A 20,359-nucleotide genomic window follows, 5' to 3' on the forward strand; every position below is an offset into this window, starting at 1 on the left:
TGTTCAGGTTAGACTTTAAATACTTTAAGGGTCTTTAAGCACTAGGTGTAGTGGGTCACTTACAGTCTACAAAGCTTTGGTATGCACTTACACCTGTGTAAGTGCATAGTAGCTCCAGGAGTCGGGAGCTAGTTTCAGACATACCTGTGTACCCTTCTTTATGACAGATAGAGGAACTCTGGGGAATATTTTAATCTTCAATGTTTAAAAAGGAAGTTATGAACTGTTTGATTGTGCCCATACTTCACAGAACAAAATTATCTTCTTGACCATAGTAGCTAAAGGAGCTTTTCCAGTGGTGATGGGACTACAGCCAGTGCCTGCATGCTCAGTGTTGGAGATGTCACCATGTCCTTCTACAACTCTCTACCCCTGCCTTGCTCTACTGTCCCTTCATATCACACTAAAGGAAACCGTCCTAGAGGCAGCATGTCACCAGGAGCAATATGAGGCTCTGCTTTCAGTGGTAGAGGAAGGAACACATAACCTGACAGCCCTACAGCCTTGGGGAGCTGAGGCACGGGTCTGAGAAGTTTCTTCTTACCGCCGGGACCAGGAGCATGAATTATCACAGCACTGCCTGTGAGGACAGGTCGATGGGAAGGTGGAGGCTGTCTGTGTGCTGGGCTGCAGCCAGCCTCTTATCATCAGCTGTCTGGCATGAATTGTAAGGCAGTACAGGAATTCTCCCAAGCACAACTTCATCTCCCAAACACAACGTCGCACGGAGCCCTCTGATTGGGAAGGTGTTTTATTGACGATACTTAGGTCATTCTGCTTTATTTATCTGATGCCTAGTTTGTCCTTCTGTTGAATGGAACTCTGATAATAGTTGTTCCAGATTGTTGTATTTTAAAGCATTTTTCTTTCTTTCATAGTGTGTTGTGCACTGTTAAAATCAATACTACTTTGGGTTTCTTTTGTGGAAAACAGTTTTCTTCTCTTACCATGCATTTTCTGCAGGTACTGTATTTAAATAGGTTTGTGCAAATATTCATACATGAGCTACAGTAGGTGTTGATCCACCTAAGTCTGGGAAAATCTCAGGTGAATCTGCAGAGAGATGAAGTCAGTTAAGGATGCAGACAGAAGGAAGCTGGAGGGACTCTTAGTTTTGCCACCTTATAGACATTAAAAGTTGGCAAAAATGTACAACTATTTTGAAAATCTTGGCTTCTTTTTTCAGTGTTTTTTGTGTCGTCTTGTAGTTTTACCTATACAACCAAAGCCTGTCCCTAGAAATCTATCCTTAGAGATGCTTCCGAGGGAGACAGAACAGTGAGCCTTGAGCAAACTGGCCCAATCTGTGATGGTCCACAGTTTCAGCTCTATTTTGTCATTTTGAACCAACAGCCAACAAGTTGAGAATCCAAAAAAGTGAGGCAAACAAAACGGCTGCCTGTGCTATTTCAGTTAAAGTGATTGGCCCAGTGTCACGTAACCACTGCATGTCAAAGATGTGAAATCCATTTCTCTCAGGCGATATTTATCTGCTTTAAGTTCAAAATCAGCCTTCCTGGAACCTTAAAACTCCTAGAGATCTAGTGACTTGTAACTTATGAATGAAATTGAGTGCTTGAAATCAAGTGCTTGCACTGCTGTATTTTCACAGACAATACACATTTGTCTGAAGAGAAATACTCCTCTTCATCATGTAACTTTGTGTCCAAGAAAAACAACATGACTCAGAAGTTAAAAAGGGTGTTTTAACACGTATATCAGAAACAGAAAAAAAAGGTTGTGGGTATGACTAATTATAGTTATTCGTGATTGTTGAAGTATTAACTCATCACCTTAAGCATTCTTCTAAAATAGATCATAAATCATAATCATACTTAGAGAGCTATTGAGAAAGTAGGTTTGCAGATGACAGAAATGCTCATGGACCAGTTGGCTGATAAGAAATCTTCCTCATGAGGGATCAGTCTCACACAAAAAGTTCATGGGCACTGAGTCAATAAACTGAGGCACACTATGGTAACTGAGAATATAAAATGTGTTATGACATCCAGATATCAACAGCAAAATGGTGCTCTGTTTCAAAACCACAGTTTTGAAATCAAAAGTCATGGTTGTATTTCTAAGGGAATTATACCTTTTGGTCATGAATTTGACTGGTGAAATGGCTTTGATTTCTGTTTGTCTCTCACTGTCTGAAAACCCACGGGCAGAATATCCACAGGAATTAAGATACCTTTTTAAGTTCCCTTGATTGAAGAGCAGGACCAGTGTGTAGCTAGCTCAGTCTGGCAAAGCTTAAACTGCATCTGTTTGGGTACATTTATTTTTGGGTACTTACATAGCTAAGAAGTGTCATTCAGTGAATAATACCAGCCTAATGTTAAAATAACTTTTTGGATGAATCATAATGGATTGCTTTTGTATTTGTCATTTAGCATGCAAAAATTGTATTAGTTGTTCTCCATTTGAAAATATACATTAAAACCCACCTACATTGTTAAATCAGACATCTTCTACCCCACTGTCCTGTGCCATGTATTATTTTTTATACTCACAGAATGCCTTTAACTAGGATCATACTCTCACTTGCCTTATGCATTCATGTTATCTTCTGAAGTTCAGCTGGAGCTACTTGATTTAGAACTAATGGGGTCAATCTTCACAAAAATAAGTTAAAACAGAGAAAGAGAGGAGCTTTCTCATCACCTTGTCCTTTGTTTTTTACTGCCAGCACAGTCATTTGAAGTCATGTACAAACAGCCCTGCCTACACACCCTGCTTTGCTGAGCACGGCAATGGAATAAACAGTAGTTGAATGCCCCACAAACCTATTTCACACCTGATTTAAGCTGAATATTTTTGTTCACCAGTGTTTCATTTATAAGGTTGATGCATATTTTTTTCTCCCGTTCTCCCAGAAATAAGGCCTTCCTTATTTACTACCAAATACCTTCTATTCCAGATTCAAAACTTTGTAAGTCGTGAATCTTAAGAGCTTTCTTACTAAATTATTTTCAGATTTGTGGCTAGGTATCATTGGGAGATATGAACAAGTTAGATTTTGATGAGTTTTGGATTGCTTTTGATTCTGGGATTAAACTAAAGGTTCTTTACTGCAGTATTAGGCAAAGAAAAGGCAAAAGCTCTGTTAGCTTTTCATGCTTTAACAGGATGTGACACAGTCTTAGCATTTGCTGTGAGAGGCAGAAGACAAGTCTTGCTTAGGAAGGAAAGAATGTCTGCCCTGCAGCCATAGAAACTTTTCTCCATTTTTCTTCACCACCTGCTGAAGTGATTGATATTTGCCTGAAGGATTTGCAGTTATCTGCAGTATTTTTAACTGCACCAGTGTACTTTGCCAGGAAGAGGAGCAATCTTTCCCCAGCGGTACATCATCTATTCATATAGGGACAATTATGTTGTATTCATATATGATAGAAACATGGACAGGAACATACCTACATCAGATTGATAATAAGCTGTTCTCAAGGTTATGGAATATCAAATCCTAAGATATTTCTACCCTGATTGAATGCCTAAAATAGCATCAAACTAATTAAGTTTAGTTATCATTGAATAATAATTGTACTGCATCAGATGGCAGTCAGTAGAGAATTATTTTTTACCTTTTTTGGTTAAACTAGCATCATGTGTATAATAAATCGAGTCACATTGAAGGGAAGTCTGACTATGCTGAGGATGCAAAACCTCTTGGAACATACAGACCGCGTAGGACCAAGAAGCCATGTGGTCTTGATGCTACATAAATTTATGACATGTACAGAGGACTGTGCCTCACGCTTAGAGTGAGACCACTGGCATGCTCTCTGTGCACCCTTGTCTGTATGCCTGGTAAGTCTAATGCCTCAGCCTTTCTGAACACTGTCCATAAGATAACTCTGGGAGGGACTTGACAATTTGAGAAGTCAGTGTGCTTTAGGTCTGCTTTCACAACTGAACTTTTAAAATTATTTTTTTAAGTCATAAACAGTAATTCATGACAGAAACAGATGTCACTTAAGAATATACTTAATACCTGCCCTGCATAGGAAAATAGAAGTTGAATTCTGATTGCTTTTATTGAAGAAGAGAGAAGGAACATTGCAAAAGATGAGGAAGTTTATTTACTTTCATAATCAATTTTCATTCTTCCTTAACTTCCACAGACTGTGGTAGTTATTCATGCGTGTGACTTGGCGCACTCAAGCATAGAGAATGCGATGTTGGTCACAGTGATTCTGTGGTTGCTTCAAAGCAAGATAAATCAAGCTGTGCCTGTAGATACCTACAGTCTAAAGGTCTCTTGGTTATTAAAATGAGACCAATAATTTTGAAGCAATTAATGTTTGAAAAATGGCTGAGCTGAGCCTCAAATCAATGAGTATAAAATGTTACACCGAACATTTTAACACAAAACGAGAAGGTCGACTGACAAAACTTGTTCATCAAGGACGAAATGGATCTTCAGGCTGAGCTCCACTGACTTCAACACAGCTACAACAAATTACAGTCTGCCTCTGAACAGAAAAGAATATTTCTTTATATAATGTATAAACTTTCAAAAAAGAAATCTTAAATATATGTGCTAAGAAGAAAATATAACTTTATAAAAGTCTCACAGAGATATAGATAGTTGTCATACATTTCAAAACTTGAGTAAGCATCAGATATTAATCAAACATTAACTTACCTTAATTTCATAGGTTAAAGGTCATTCCCATGTATGATTACGGATCAATTTTCTTCCTCCCTGCCAGTCCAGCAATTCATGGAACGAGCTGCTTCCTGTAAATTTGAATTTTACAGGAATTATAACTAAGCAAACACAGTGAATGCATTTTGTAAATGTTTACAAACCTCTGCAGCCAACATAAGAGGACCAAAATACAAAATAAAATAATCTGGTAATTGCTAATGAGTTACTAAAAATAGCCATGACAGACTCTGTGGCAATAATATGAAGGATGGTACCAAATGCTTAATGCTGGTTTTGCAGTCATTTACTGTGTGAGTGGAATCTCTCGCTTTGAAAATTAGTCTCCCTACCCCTCTCTACCTCTGACCACCAAAACCCAGGTCTAATTACATCTAGTATGCATTTTGTAATATCCTTTTTTTTATTTCTACTGTAGGTCAGAACATTCAAAGTTTGCTTTTAAATGAATTTGTGATATTTATGAGAGAAGTTATTTACTCTGTCTTCAGGCTCAATTTGAAGATACAACCTGATGCAACTAACCCAACTAGTTGGAAAACAAAGTAAGATGGCTGACCCAGCATTTTTATTCAGAGAGAATTCTGACATTTCAGAATTTCTTTTCATTTCAAATCAAAGTAATGGAAATTACTTGTAGTTAAAAATTTTTAAGGATTCTGCATTTTTTCTCCTAGCCATATGACTCTTGCATGTCTTGTTACCACAGTGTAGTGATCCATCAGCACATCTAGAAACAGGTAGGTCTTCCAATCTGGGGACTTAAATTTTCCATATTTATAGATACTAATGGTGCTTCTCTTCTTTTCTAAATGACATGACAGAGATCTAAATCCATGTCCAAATCCAGCCTTAGGCTCTTTTGGATACTGCAGGCTCTCTTCATTAGGGACTGTAGTGATAGGACAAGGGATAATGGGTTAAAACTTAAACAGAGGAAGTTTAGATTGGATATAAGGAAGAAGTTCTTTACTGTAAGGGTGGTGAGGCACTGGAATGGGCTGCCCAGGGAAGTTTTGAATGCTCCATCCCTGAAGTGTTCCAGGCCAGGTTGGACAGAGCCTTGGCTGTCATGGTTTAGTGTGAGGTGTCCCTGCCCATGGCAGGGGGGTTGGAACTTGATGATCTTAAGGTCCTTTCCAACCCTAACTATTCTATGATTCTATGATTCTCTGATACTTCAGTACAATATTTTTTCTACCTTCCTCTAAAGAATTTTAACTCAAACATGATCCACGCTATACATACCATCCCTTTTTCTGAAGTCATTAATGCGTAATGCTATTTCACCATCTTTATTTTTCTCTTCTGTCTTTCCTAAATTATCCATATACTTCTATCCTGATGTTCCAGCCACAACTGCTAATCCTCCACAGGTCTCTCTACTAGCTAGTTTTACATTCTTACTGAATTGTTATGGATCCTCTATTTCGTTGTACTAGTGTAATAGATTCATACTGGCCATCACAAGAGGCTAATTTTTAGCCAGTATTTTCCCACTCTGTATTAGCCAGCAAGTGCTCTTATCAGTAGTGGCACTTTCATTCCTCTGATCTGCTGATATTTCTTTTTCACTGCATTATGCTCATACAGATTAAATGAGTCTTTTCCAGCTTTGTTCCCTACTTCTAAATTTAAGATCTTATCAATCAAATTAACCTTAATCCAAGTCCTTAATTCAAACTAGTGTATAATCCTCTTCCAGAAAATGCTTCCCAGCGGCAGACCAACCCTAAACCTTCCTACAGGGTAATTAGTTGTTTTTCACTGTCTAGTTACATTTTTCTTCTCAGTCTTTAAAAATCAGAAGAATTCCATTCCATTTTTATTGGTATTTGTATTAATCACAATTAACTGGGCTGCAGTTTCAGACATCTTTTCCATGTCTTCTTACTAGCAGACAATTGCTTCAGCAGTTGGAGCAATTTTTCCATGTTCATTCATGAGCCTTGACCTACTGGGGCAGAGGCGTGCAGGAGTCAGAAAGACCATCTCCTACGTGGTTTAGATTAGCCAAACTAAATAAAATTATTTCAACATCTTAAGCAAACCACTACCACTTGACACCCCCCCCCCCCCAAAGCAGTGTTAGGTACTTAGTGTCAAAATCAGGAACGCCAAAGCCCTGGTTGGAGCAAGACAGATTCTGTAAGAATGCTAATTGGAAAAGCAAGTTCAAGGAAAATGAGTTTCTGGTGATGAAAGTCCTTAGTGCCAACAGGTGTCATTGCAAAAGCTGGTGAACTCTGCCTTTCTTCTGCCCCTGTCTTCACAATCAATGCCAACTCCCAGACTCTACGGGCACAGTTGGGGAAGGAACTGGGCAGGCAGCAGTGGAGGAGCAACAGGTTAGAGAAACTGGATGTATTCTAATCCATTGGGCTGGATGGGAATAAGCCCAAGCTAATGGAGAACCTGGTGCGCTTGAGTGTGAGGTTACTATCTATCTTTAAAGAAGGCATGAAGGGGGACTTGGTAAACTATATGCCAGTCAGTTTCACCTCAGTCAGTGGAAAGATCAGGGAGCACATAATCAGCAGCAGTCTGCCCAGGAAGACAAATTGTGTTTGACCTGCTTGATTCCCTGCTATGATAACATGAGTGGCTCTGTGGGCAAGGATAGAGCGATGGGTGTAATATACCTTGACCTGAATATAGCTTTTGACACCACCTTCCCCAGCCTTCCTCTCTGGAAACAGCAGAAGTATGGACTGGACAAACGGACTGTTTAGGTGGCTTGAATACTGGCAGTAAGGGTAGCAGTCCATAATTCAACGTTTTGTTGGTAAGCTAGGGTCAGTGTTGGCACCCTTATCCAGTGCCTTCATTAACAACCTGACTGCAATGCAGAGCTTGTTCTAAGCAGATCTACACATGATTCTAAGTTAGGGCAAGTGGCTGCTGGTTTAACCCCAAAGAACCCTGAAAATCTTAAGGACTGGATGGAGATGTCATGATCCTTATGAAGTTCTGCACCTGGGACAGCTGGAATAACCCGATATTTGGGTATAGGCTGGGAAGTGGCTGAATAGGTCATAGTCCTGTGGGTTACAGTGCACACTGGGCTGAATGTGAACCTGTGGCTTGCCTTTCTGAAAGAAGGTATGTCCTGAGTTACATTTTAAGTGTGGCTAGCACATCAAGGGAAATTTGCTGAAAATCTCTGCTTGGTACTGGTGAAACTGTACCTGATATAACTGAAATAGTGTTTAGTTTTGGATACCTGTGCTCCAGAGAGACATGGCGAAATTCAGTGGAGGGTAAATAAGAACTATTGAAGAGGGGCTGAAGGAGTTGGATTTACTTAGCCTGGTCAAAAAGAAGCTAACTGTAGTTAGCAGCTACAACTTTTTGAAGGATTATTAACAAAAGTGACAGAACCAAACTCTTCCTGCTACTGCAGGTCTAACAGAGCAATTGCCTCAGTTTACAACTTGGGAGGTTCAGACTGGGTATCGGAAAATAAAATGACCAAGAAGGCAGCTGGGTACTAGAATAGGTTGTCCAGAGGGGTGGAGGAATCTCTGTCACTGGGGCTTTTCAAGACTTGGGCAAAACCAGGAGTGACATTATCTAGTTGTGAGATGGTCCAACTAACAGGCAACCTTCAGAGAAGACTTCCAACCAATATTTTTATTCTCTTGCAGCAGGTCTTACAACATCTTATTAATAAAGCCCTATTATTAAAATAATCTATTGATTAACTTGTTTGTTTTCATGAGTGGTGGCAGAAGATTGTCACCTAGCCTGTTTGAAGAGAGAAGATTCAACAGATGGGAAACACATTGGTGAGTTGCATTGCATAAGTGAGACAACACCTCTCATCATCCCACTTTATGGAAATAGAACTATAGCAAGAGATTTCAGCTAAGGAAAGGCATGCAAGTCACACTTCTGCTCCACATACCTCTTTCCCTTCCCCTGACACCCATTCACTTTTCCATCTGAGTTGACTTAGGTCTCTACCACTTTAAAATCTGAATCTAAACTCAGTTGTTCCTTCTGCCTTGTCTGAAACAAAGAGGATGGGATGCACCTAACCTACCTACACGTGCTGAAAAAACAGATGTTTTGGGTTATAGTGTATAAATCTTTAGCAAAGAAATCTGAAATACATATGCTAAAAAGATAAAATAATGTAATTTTACAGAAGTTTGAGGGAGATATAGTTAGTTGTACATTTCAAAACTTGAGTAAACATGTGATGTTAGTCAAACATTAACTTACCTTAATTCCAAAGGTTAAAGATCACTGTCATGTACAACTGAGGATCAGTTTTCTTCCTCCCTGCAAATCCTGAAATTCATGGAACATGCTGCCTCCTGTAGATTTGAATTACACAAGTTATAACATCATAGAGATGGCTGATGTCATTGTGAGGCCACTCTTGCTAATCTCTGAAGGGTGATGATGATCAGGGGAGGTTCCTAGGGACTGGAATAAGAGCAAATGCCACTGCTCTCTTCAGGAAGGGCAAAAAGGAAGAACCAAGAATCTATAGGGCAGGAAGCCTCACCTCCCTGGGAAGGATTTCCAAACTTGTTAAGAAGGTGTTGGGGAGTAGTCAGCATTGATTTACAAGGAGGAGATTATGCCTCCCCTACGATGAGATAATATGGGTGTCTTGGTGAAGGAAGGGAGAGTAGTGGATATTATTTATGTTGACTTGAGCAAGGCTTTCAACACTGTCTTCCGTAGCATCTTCAGACAAACTGATGGACTAGATAAATGGACAGTGAGGTGAACTGAAAACTAACTGAACTGCCAGGCTTAAAGGGTTGTGATCAGTGGCATGAGGTCAAGCTGGAGGCCAGCCACTAGTAGTGTACCCCAGGAGTCAATACTCCTCAACATCTTCATTATCAATGATGTAGATGATGAAAGAGACAGAATGCACCCTCAGCAAGTTTGCAAATGACACAAAACTGGGAGGAGCAGGTAGTACATCAAATGGGCGCACTCCATTCTGAGGGACATCAGCAGGCTGGGGAAATAGGTCAACAGAAATGAAAGTGCCAAGTCCTGCCTCTGGGGAGAAATAGCAAGTACTTGTGAGTGTATGGAAACACTGTAACTGACCTCCCATTTATTTTTGAATGAAGTAACAGAAGTCTCCTTTTACCTGCCCTTCTGCCTTGTCCTTTTCTTCAGGGCTGCTCTCAATCCTGTCATCAGCCAGCTTGCATTTGTGCTTGGGATTGCCCCAGCACATGTGCAGGACCTTGCACCTGGTGTTGTTGAACCTTATGAAATTCACACTGGCTCACTTCTCAAGCTTGTCCAGGTTGCTCTTGATGTCATCCCATCCCTCAGGCACATCAGCCACACCACTTAGCTTGGTGTTGTTTGCAGACTTGCTGAGGGTGCACTCAATTCCACTGTCTGTCATTGATGAAGATATTAAACACCACTGGTCCTAGTATGAATCCCTGAGGGACACCACTTGTCAGCAATCTCCATCTGGACATTGAACATTGACCACTACCCTCTGGATAGTGACCACCCAGCCAATTCCTTATCCACCGATCAGTCCATCTACCACATCCAGATGGAAGGAAGTTTAAAATAGGGCTTGAATAGACAGGTTCTCAGCAATAACAACAATGAAATTATTCCAGGAGTTGCACTTATTTCCTCAGCAAACACTTCCCTAGAAGAAACGCTGCAAGCTAATGAAGTAAAAAGATGAAGAAATGATCCTGCAGCATGAATACTCAGACTGGTCATAGGCTTAGGAAAATACTTCATTTAAACATGAACTTAAAAATAATTTCAGAGCCTCACAGCTCTTCTGTGACTTCTGAAGGTCTTTCTGGTGTGAGAAGTACGTCTTACCCTCCAGACTAACATTTACTTTTCTCAGCTGGGATTCAGGAGGTATAAATCAGACCTTTGAATCAGCTCTAAGTTAACAAATTAAAACCACTGAAATAATAGATAAAAACCTTTCCGTAATTATCCTATGCAGCCAGTTCTTTTTGGCAACCATATAGTTCTGACAGAAAACACCCCCCCCCAAACTCAGTAGATTGAACGTTGGAGACTCAATGCTGAATAAATCTTAGGAGGATAGCCTAAAGCCTTAGCTTGAATTTAACAAAAGTCCCAATCTAAAGTCAAGACATAAGTACATATAAAATCTGTCATCTTGTGGAGAATTCTTTATCTGGTTCAGAAGCCTGCAGTGACAACCTGAATCTCACTTATCCTCCCAACTCAATTCAATGGTTATTAAGAAAACTAAAACCCCACATAGTTAAAAAAATAATTTCTAAACTAATTCACAGGGAGTCCATAAAACATGAGGATGATCCCCCCCCCCCAAGGGTTTTCAGATCTACAGATCTGTGGTTATGACAAGAACCAGTATCATGGTCCCTGGTGCAGTTTTCACTAGAAATACAGGCACATCTGATTGCATTGAGGATAAAAGCTAGGTGGGTGGGGGGGTGGGGGTGCGGGTGTAGAAAAAGTGAACCTCTAAATTTTTATGCAATTTCCCAATTGTATTTTTTCATTTTATACAAGTCCTCTGCTGAGACAGAGTCACTCAATTACCTTCTCTAACAGGGCAACGAGTCAGGAATTCTCAGATTCTTGGAGTCAAGTTCAAGTCTTGTGATACAGATCAAGTGCTCCAATGGCTCAGCAGTGAACAAAAATACTATACCAGATAGTTTGTTCAGACTGCAGGGAAGAACACCGTGGTGTTGAGACCAGGGCTAAAGTACCGTGGCCACTCTCGGGCTCCCCAGCGTGAGAAAATGAGCAAGTCCAGCAGATGGCTAACAAGCCTGCTGAAAGGACTGGAGTACAATATACTGAGGAGAGGCTCAGAGATCTAGAAAAGAATGATGAGGGGAGATACTTGTCCTGTCTGCAACTATGCATTTGGGGTGGAGGAGAAGAGAGCCAGACTCTTCTTAGTTCTCTCCTCATCTGTGAGACAAGCAAGAGGCAATGGACACAGCTCAGAACACAGAAGATTCCAAAGCCTGGAACAAGTTTCCCAGAGAGGCTGTGGAAATTCCATTCTTGAAAATATTTAAAAGGCAACAGTTCAAAACTGTGAGCAACCTGCTCTAAGTGGACCTGCCTTGCACAGGAGGTTGGACTGGCAACCCCGGAGGTCCCTTCTAACCTATGTAATTCTGTGACTCTAACAATTAAAGCTGTGATTTCTTCAAAGTCTTCAGAGACTATACCAGCTTACAAGAGTCTTCATACCTCTAGCACTCTTCTCACCTCCCAGTGCATTTCTCCTGCAGCTTGGCTGACACTAGTGCAAACTGAACAGGGAAAGTGACCCAGCTTAAAAACATGTTTGGGAAGAGGAAAAATGAAGTTTTCTTAAGTAACCTAACTGCCTGGAGATGGTTCAGAACGTGCTGCACAAACTGTCCTATCAGTGCACTATGGCAGAGGTTCAAAATGAGCATTGACGAGGGAAGTACCTAAAGATCATTTCCCTGGAAATGTCTTGCCAATAATCGGTGTTAGAATTTTTACTATATCAGAAACTCTCATATTTTAATAAATATTTGCAGTCCTTTTTTGTGCCAGTTATACCAGCGCAATATTGTTCTGCCAACGCAACCATACGGAGATAGAGTAACACAAATAAACCAACTTCATGAAGTGGTCAATGCGAAAACCAGTACTAATAAACATGAACCTAGCTTTAGTACTATCAAGGGAATAATTTTCACAGAACTACTACGCTGGGGGAACCTCAGTTGAAAAGTCTCCTGTGCTACTGCTAATTCAGCTCAGCTCAACAGAAAACAAGGCTTCTGTGGCTTCCGATTTCTTGTTATTGTATAAAAGTACAACATAAGAACATCTGCTGAAGAAATCATATGGATATAGTACTGCAGCTATGTAAATTAGATGTGCTTATTATTGTTACCATGAAAAATATCAAAAACTATGTGGACAGGCAGGACCCCTTAATCTGAATCTCTGACTAATAAGCAAGATGTAATAGTCCTGATCTGCACTGGATGTAATTTTCTCCTCACATACCATGTTCTCCAGTGTGTTCTGAGGATCAGTGTAGACTCTCCAAATATTGTGAAAGTTTAAATTTCTCAGCACTCCAGTTTGGAGGAGCACTCTAGTTTGGGGAGTGCTCAGTGGTTTACACCTTTTCTCTTCAGGCACGCATGCATCATCTACCCAAGAAGCTTGAAATAGGGACTGGAGTACCCTTAGCCTTTACTGTACAGCTCAGCACAAAAAAGGAACCTACTCAAAACCTGCTGTCCAAGGACATATTCTCACTGTGCTACACGTAGATGGAATTATTTGAGCTGGAAACATTTTTGACCTACCAGTACTTTCCTATGGCAAACTACACAATAACCTACAAAATGGGAGGAACATGCTCCATCTTCTGGATGCATCTCATACACAAGTCTTACTGAAGGATTCAAAAGTAAATAGAAAGGAAGAAACTGCATTTAAAATAGCTTCCAGTTTTTAGCAAATGAGTTAACTTTTTGCTCCACATGATTGTCATGGGGTGAGTGCCTCTAACAGCTATATCCCCTACACCCTTACCTAGCCTCATGCAGCTGACAGGACATTACCTGATTGAAGAAGGGCTTGGGTATTAAGGAAGGAAACTATTAAGTGCTGTACTCTCCTCCTTTACCCCTTTTATTATTTTAATTTATTTAGAAAATGTCAATCTATGCAAGAAATCTGAAACAGTCATGCTGTCTTCTCAATATAAAGTTATTTGCTACTTGACACTTAAGCTGTTTCTTCTAAGTGCTTCCCTATGCCCTAAATCAGACACATCTTCAGTGGTTTTTTGATACTCCAACATCTACCTATATTACTATTGCTGGATTAACATAAGCTGTTTATAGCAACATATATTCAGCTACTGGTTATATTCTTTTCTTTTTCTTAGTTACCACGCATTATTTTCTGTATTATACTATACTAAATACTACAGTTAACTTGGACTTTTGTAGCCCTAAACAGTAGCATTACAGCAGTTTAGTTTAAAACATGTCATGAAGTCTGAAATTACTCTTCCTACCTTTGTAAGTCAAATGTACACCTACTAATATGATAGCATCAATTCAAACTGGGGAGAGGAGTGAAAAAGGAGGAGGCTGTTCAGGATTGCAGCACAATTAAATACAGAGGAGTGCTAGCTAACCTTGGCCTTTTCCACTTCCTTTTTAGCAAATATTTCATTAGTTGGTGTTATTATAACAAACAAAACACCAATATTTGTTCCATTTATGGGTGGCATGCTTACATTTTAGTGAAACACCACCTATGCTGTTGTACATTTCCAACACCTTGATGAAATTGATGCCCTGTTTTGGAAAGAGCTTTCTGCTCTGTTGTGGTTTAAGTCCAGCCAGCAACTAAGTACCCTGACCAAGGACTTTTCAGTCTCATGCTCTGCCAGGGAGGAGGGCCATGGGAAGCCAGGAGGAAGCAGAGACAGGACACCTGACCCAAACTAGCCAAAGAGGTATTCCGTACCACAGCACGTCATGCCCACTATATAAACTGGGGATAGTTACCCGCAAGGGTTAGATCACTGCTCGGGTCGGGCTGGGTATCTTGTGTTTTCTCCTTTGTTATTATTTTTTTTCTTTTCCCTATTATTAATAACAATTTTGTTACTGTAGTTACTATTTCTATTGTTACTATATTTTACTTAATTTAAATTATTGAACTGTTCTTATCTCAACCTTTGGGTTTTACCTTCGTCTGATTCTCCTCCTCATCCCACTGGGGAGTAGGGGGAGTGACCAAGCAGCTGCCTGAGTTGCTAGCTGGGCTTAAACCACATCATGCTTGCTTGCCAATACTCTGGTTAACTGGGTTACAAGTGGTATAAGCTGCTATTAAGGGGGTGGAGCTGACAACCACAGTGGGATACAGGGTGCCCATTACTTCTGACTCAGTGACTCAAGTGGAATACACTAAGACTGGACAACCACACCAATGGGTCTTAGGACATCTTTTAATATGTTTTCAGCTGAAAGGTCTGACAGAACCATCTGATATCTTTATGAATACTAAAATCAGTAGATGCACCCATACTTTTTTGAAAGTGGCTAGTGCCATTTAGGAACAAAGAATTGAATATTACAGTATCACAGTATCACAGTATGTTAGAGATTGGAAGGGACCTCAAAAGATCATCTAGTTCAATCCCCCTGCCGGAGCAGGAACACCTAGATAAGGTTACACAGGAACGTGTCCAGGCGGGTTTTGAATGTCTCCAAAGAAGGAGATTCCACAACCCCCCTGGGCAGCCTGTTCCAGTGTTCTGTCACCCTCACTGAGAAGAAGTTTCTTCTCAAGTTTAAGTGGAACCTCTTGTGTTCCAGTTTGAACCCATTGCCCCTTGTCCTATCATTGTTTGCCACTGAGAAGAGCCTGGCTCCATCCTCGTGACACTCCCCCTTTATATATTTATATACACTAATAAGGTCACCCCTCAATCTCCTCTTCTCCAAACTATAGAGACCCAGCTCCCTCAGTCTTTCCTCATAAGGGAGATGCTCCACTCCCTTAATCATCTTAGTTGCCCTGTGCTGGACTCTCTCCAGCAGGTCCCTGTCCTTCTTAAACTGAGGGGCCCAGAACTGGACACAATATTCCAGATGAGGTCTCACCAGGGCAGAGTAGAGGGGAAGGAGGACCTCTCTCGACCTACTAACCACCCCCCTTCTAATACACCCCAGGATGCCATTGGCCTTCTTGGCCACAAGGGCACAGTGTCGGCTCATGGTCACCCTGTCGTCCACCAGGACCCCCAGGTCCCTCTCCCCTACACTGCTCTCTAACAGGTCGTTCCCCAGCCTATACTGGAACCTGGGGTTGTTCCTGCCCAGATGCAGGACTCTACACTTTCCCTTGTTATATTTCATCAAGTTATTCCCCGCCCAGCTCTCCAGCCTGTCCAGGTCTCTCTGGATGGCAGCACAGCCTTCTGGCGTGTCGGCCACCCCTAATATTCCATTAAGTATTTCATAAGCCACAGGTTAACTGAGAATAAGATACTGCAGGTCCTTGTGATTAGACTACCAGCTGCAAGAGTCCAAATACTATTTCTCCATAGCTTAAGAAGCTATTTACCAAGTCTAGAGGAAACCTATCCCTACACACACTAACAACTGAACTGTGGCTTCTTCCTTTCCATTTCTACTCAGGCTCCTATGCTGCAGCCAGTTAGCAGCAGGGGACTGTGAGGTTGTATTGCTAGTCTGAAGATCCATCTCTATATTCCATCACACCCTGCACCACTATTTAGCACCGACTACTTCTGCCATTTTCAGCAAAACGGAGGATCTAGCTGTATATTGTTAACTTGCTTAAGACACCAAGGTTCCTATGACAGAGCTGTTGCAAGAGTCCCTCTGGTCAGCCACCTACTCCATCAGTTGATAATCAACATCCCAGACCTATTCGACAAGGCAAACTGGGACAGTCACTGTCCATTAGTTTCAGAAGAAGGCAAGGTCTTCCACATCTTCTCAGGGTTTTGGGCTTCTTGGCAAGCCTCCACAACCACAGCTTTAACCACTGTAGCTTCTATATATATCTCCAGTTCCAGCCATGAGCAGGGAGATCTTTCACTTGGGTCAGGCAGCAAGAGTAAAATTCTCCTCAGAAACCTCCTTAATGCACCTTTCCCCACTCCCCCACTGACTGCTCCAATTAGTTTTAAGACCTTGTAAGCGACAAGCTGTTTCCTAAAGCACTATGCAGCACTTGACGTTCCTCTCTAAGCCCAGAGACAAAATAGAGTAACTGCAAAGTCCTGTCACTGTCTTGACTGCCACAAAGCTGAATCCTCTCTGACAGAATGGACCACTTACGGTGGGATGTATATAACCCATGTGAGTCTGGGTGTATATCTGCTGCTCTTAACTATATTTACTACAGATGGAACCAGCAGTATCCATCAAATGTTCCTGCCAGTGACAGGCTGGACCTCAGCCTGTACTTACGTGCCTGGGTCAGCTTGTTCTTTAGAGCTCCTCTCAAGTTAGAGGCAATCTGCTTGCTCTCATCTGCCAAGGATGGTTTGGTTTTTTGCTTGTCTGCACCCTCCAGAGGCCAAGCATGCAAAGGCATTTTTCTGATGCTCTTCTTCAATTGGGAATAAAACTCATTAATTTAACCATGAAGAAAAGTAGGGCTGATTAAGGAATATAGATGCCAGTGACCACAGAAGTCACTCCTAAACTATCACAGCCTAGACTACTGCTTTTGTAAGAGGGAAGAATGAGTGCCTATAGAATACACTGGGAGTACTTCAACACAGAATTTAGTGTTAGGTGTGGTGCAGTTAACAGGGCCCTTCACTCTTACCAGGTCTCTTTCATCTTCTCCTTAAGCACATTATGAAAACATGAAGAAAAAGCAACTCGTAAGACAGACAACAGAGCTTCACCTATGTGTTCTTTTTAGGTATTTTTGCCCCACTAAGCATCTAAAGAAGAGCCTGGAAACATAATTGGTGTAATTAAAACTTCTGGACCCCAAGTGTGGCCAAGGAGCAAACAAGCACCTGAAAGAAGCAAGTCTTTAGGCACTTCCAATGGTACCCTGCCGCTAATACCGACTTCCTAGATGGGATTACTACATGGAGCTACTCACTGTTTTCAGCTTCTCTATTTGGTTGAAGTTGTATTTTATAATCACAAAGTTGATCTTTGGCATTAAATTTGATGAGCAAGATATAGCAAAAGCAACTGGAATTAATCAATAGGAACTCCAGCTCTTGCTTGGTGTGAAAGGCATCCTTCCTGATGACCTCTTCTCCCCCTTCTCCAGAGACAGGCATATATGGCATGTGAAATAAAATCTGAAGATGGGTCTCTACATGGGTCTGTAGCAGAATTAGAAAGCACTGCCAACAGGTACCTCCACGAAGCCAGCAACAGGCCTCAGGTTTACAGGGACAAATAAAGCTGCACTCAGACTACTCCAAGATTATTTCAGATGAGATTTTCCTCTTCCCATGTGTTTTCCAAAAGGCTGCACTTATTTTAAGTGCTCACTCCTATGAAGTGGTCAAACTGCCTATAGGACAGCATAGCATCCATATGTGTCCTAGCTCTTCCTCTTCATAGAGGAAGAGATAGGCTTGAGTCCTCTAGTAACTCATGTGACGCAGGTATTCAAGTCCCATGCTTATGTTCAGTAACAGCAAATAATTATGGCTTAGAGTGGAGCTTGCTCAACAGCAAGAACAGTCGACACCCCAACTCACCTGAAACAGGACTTACCTTATCACCAAGGGGCTGCAGGGAGCGGCAGTCCTGGCACTAGTTCACATGCAGTGAGTCCCAGCTGATCATCACAGAAGAACCTGTTCAGTATGGTCAAGCACCACACTGAGCAAACTGCCACCCTTGGTCACCAGCTCACTTTCATTCGTGGACATCACACAGATTAGAGCAAGCATTGTGGCACCCTAATCTCTAACAGCTTGTGTACTATACACTAATGTAAATGTGTGTGTATATGCACGGTACCATATCTATGTATGGCATGTATCACTGGGGTGAAGTGACCCTGGCTGACACCAGGGCTCACTGAAGCCACTCTTATCACTCCCCTCCTCAGCTGGATAAGGGAGAGAAAATTTAACAAAAGGCTCATGGGTCGAGATAAGGACAGGGAAATCACTCACCAGTTACTGTCATGGCCAAAACAGCTCAGCTTGGGGAAATCAGTTCAATTTATCACCAATCAAATCAGAGCGGGATAATGAGAAATAAAACCAGAACATAAAACACCGTCTCCCCACCCCATCCTCCTTTCCAGGCTCAACTTTACTCCTAAATTCTCTACCTCCTCCCCTCCAGAGGCACAGGGGATGAGGCTTGTGGTCAGTTCATCACACGTTGTCTCTGCTACCCCTTCTTCCTCAGGGGAGGACTCCTCACACTCTTCCCTGCTCCACCGTGGGAGTCCCTCCTATGGGAAACAGTCCTTCACTAACTTCTCCAATATGAGTCCTTCCTACAGGTCGCAGTTCTTCATGAACTGCTGCAGTGTGGGTCCCTTCCATGGGGTGCAGTCCTTCAGGAACAGACTGCTCCAGCGTGGCTCCCTTCCATGGGGTCACAAGTCCTCTAGCAAACCTGCTCCAGTGTGGACTCCTCTCTCCATAGGACCACAGGTCCTGCCAGGAGCCTGCTCCAGTGCAGGCTTCCCATGGGATGACAGCCTCCTTTGGCATCCTCCTGCTCCAGCATGGGATCCTCCATGTGCTGCACGTGGAGATCTGCTCCACCATGGACCTCCATGGGCTGCAGGGGAACAGCCTGCATCACCATGGTCTGCATCACAGGCTTCATTGTCTGAAACACCTCCTCCCCTGCTTCTGCAGTGCCCTTGGAATCTACAGGGCTGTTGCCCTCCTAGTCTCTCTCACTCCTCTCCAACCACGGTAGCTGTTGTGCAGTAATGTTTTCCCCTTCTTAAATACGTTACCACAGGCGTGCTACCATCACTGATGGGCTCAGCCTTGGCCAGCAGCAGGTCCATCTGGGAGCTGGCTGGCACTGGCTGTATTGGACATCGGGGAAGCTTCTGACAGCTTCTCACTGAAGCCACTCCTGTAGCCCTCACTACCAAATCCTTGCCATGCAAACCAATATGATCATATATATGCATGGCACTAGCACGCAGTACCACATATATCCATACTAGCACAAACAGTGTAGTCGTATGATAAAACCTATCAGTAATAACAAGTACATGACACAGAGCTCAGTAACCATGGGCTACTGGCTCCTCCTCATACTCTTACATAAGGAGTTTTGTTTTGCTTTTAACCATATAATTTTTTTTTAGTTAATGTGTCTGGACTGTATCTGCTCAGGATTAGGGTGGAAAAACAGTAGGGCTGTCAAACCAAATGCACACCTGCCCCATTGGCAAAGAAGATTGGGAACAATGACAAAAATCATGTTTCAAAGTTTTAATCAGAAGGAAGACCTCAAAGTGGGAAACATCTTCGAGAACAAAAAGTTTATACTTTGGCTGCAGGAAATTAATTTTTGAATCCCTACTTCCAATTTCACACTACAGGTGAAAAGGCAGCAGCAGTTCCCAAAATTAAATGAGAATTACTAAAAATTTAACTAGAAAACACTGTTACAGATGGAGCACATTCCATGGCTTCACAGCCAGCAATCATGCAAGGCTCTACCTGACAGCTGCTGTTCTTCCACTGTTCATCATGTGGAGATGCTGGGAAGAGAACTACTTGTACAAGTTGTTTTCCCCTCTACAAAGAAAAGAGAAACAAGAAGGGACGATATAAAGCTGCTCAGACTGGGCTATAGAAGGAGCTTTATCAGGGGACAGAGAAACATGATGAAGTGTATTCAGCGAAGGCAACGTGGCCTAGCTTGTAAGTAGAAACGAGACAGTGTTCCACCAGAGCATTAATAAGAAATTCATAGTTAAATAGGAAATTTCCTTCAAAACCCTGCAGAACTCAGGCTGAGCCAGACACAAGCCAAGAGCAATGAAGACTGGAAGGAACCTGAGGGCAAACATAAGCAATTTTGCCAGGAACAGTTTAATCTTTGTCCCACAGCTGAAGTCTCTGCTATACTGAAGAACTCCAGTACAGTGAAATAAGTTGGGCCTCAAGATCAGGTTTGAGAACTTTTAACC

At 41.9% G+C, this 20,359-nt stretch overlaps 1 long non-coding RNA gene across 1 annotated transcript; it reads right to left on the minus strand.

The window, feature by feature from the left end:
• Positions 1-269: 269 nt before the first annotated feature.
• LOC133218296 (uncharacterized) lies at positions 270-11,100 on the minus strand. Its single transcript, XR_009727096.1, has 4 exons — positions 9,798-11,100; positions 8,903-8,997; positions 4,652-4,746; positions 270-1,053 (listed from the first exon to the last, which is right to left on the minus strand). It is a non-coding gene; the product is annotated as an uncharacterized LOC133218296 (long non-coding RNA).
• Between the last annotated feature and the right edge of the window lie 9,259 nt (positions 11,101-20,359).

The sequence above is a fragment of the Neopsephotus bourkii genome, unplaced genomic scaffold (genome assembly GCF_033783945.1).
Source record: "Neopsephotus bourkii isolate Nb327-2 ecotype Australia unplaced genomic scaffold, CSIRO-AGI_Nbou_v1 NB_1234, whole genome shotgun sequence".
Taxonomy (NCBI): Eukaryota; Metazoa; Chordata; class Aves; order Psittaciformes; family Psittacidae; genus Neopsephotus; species Neopsephotus bourkii.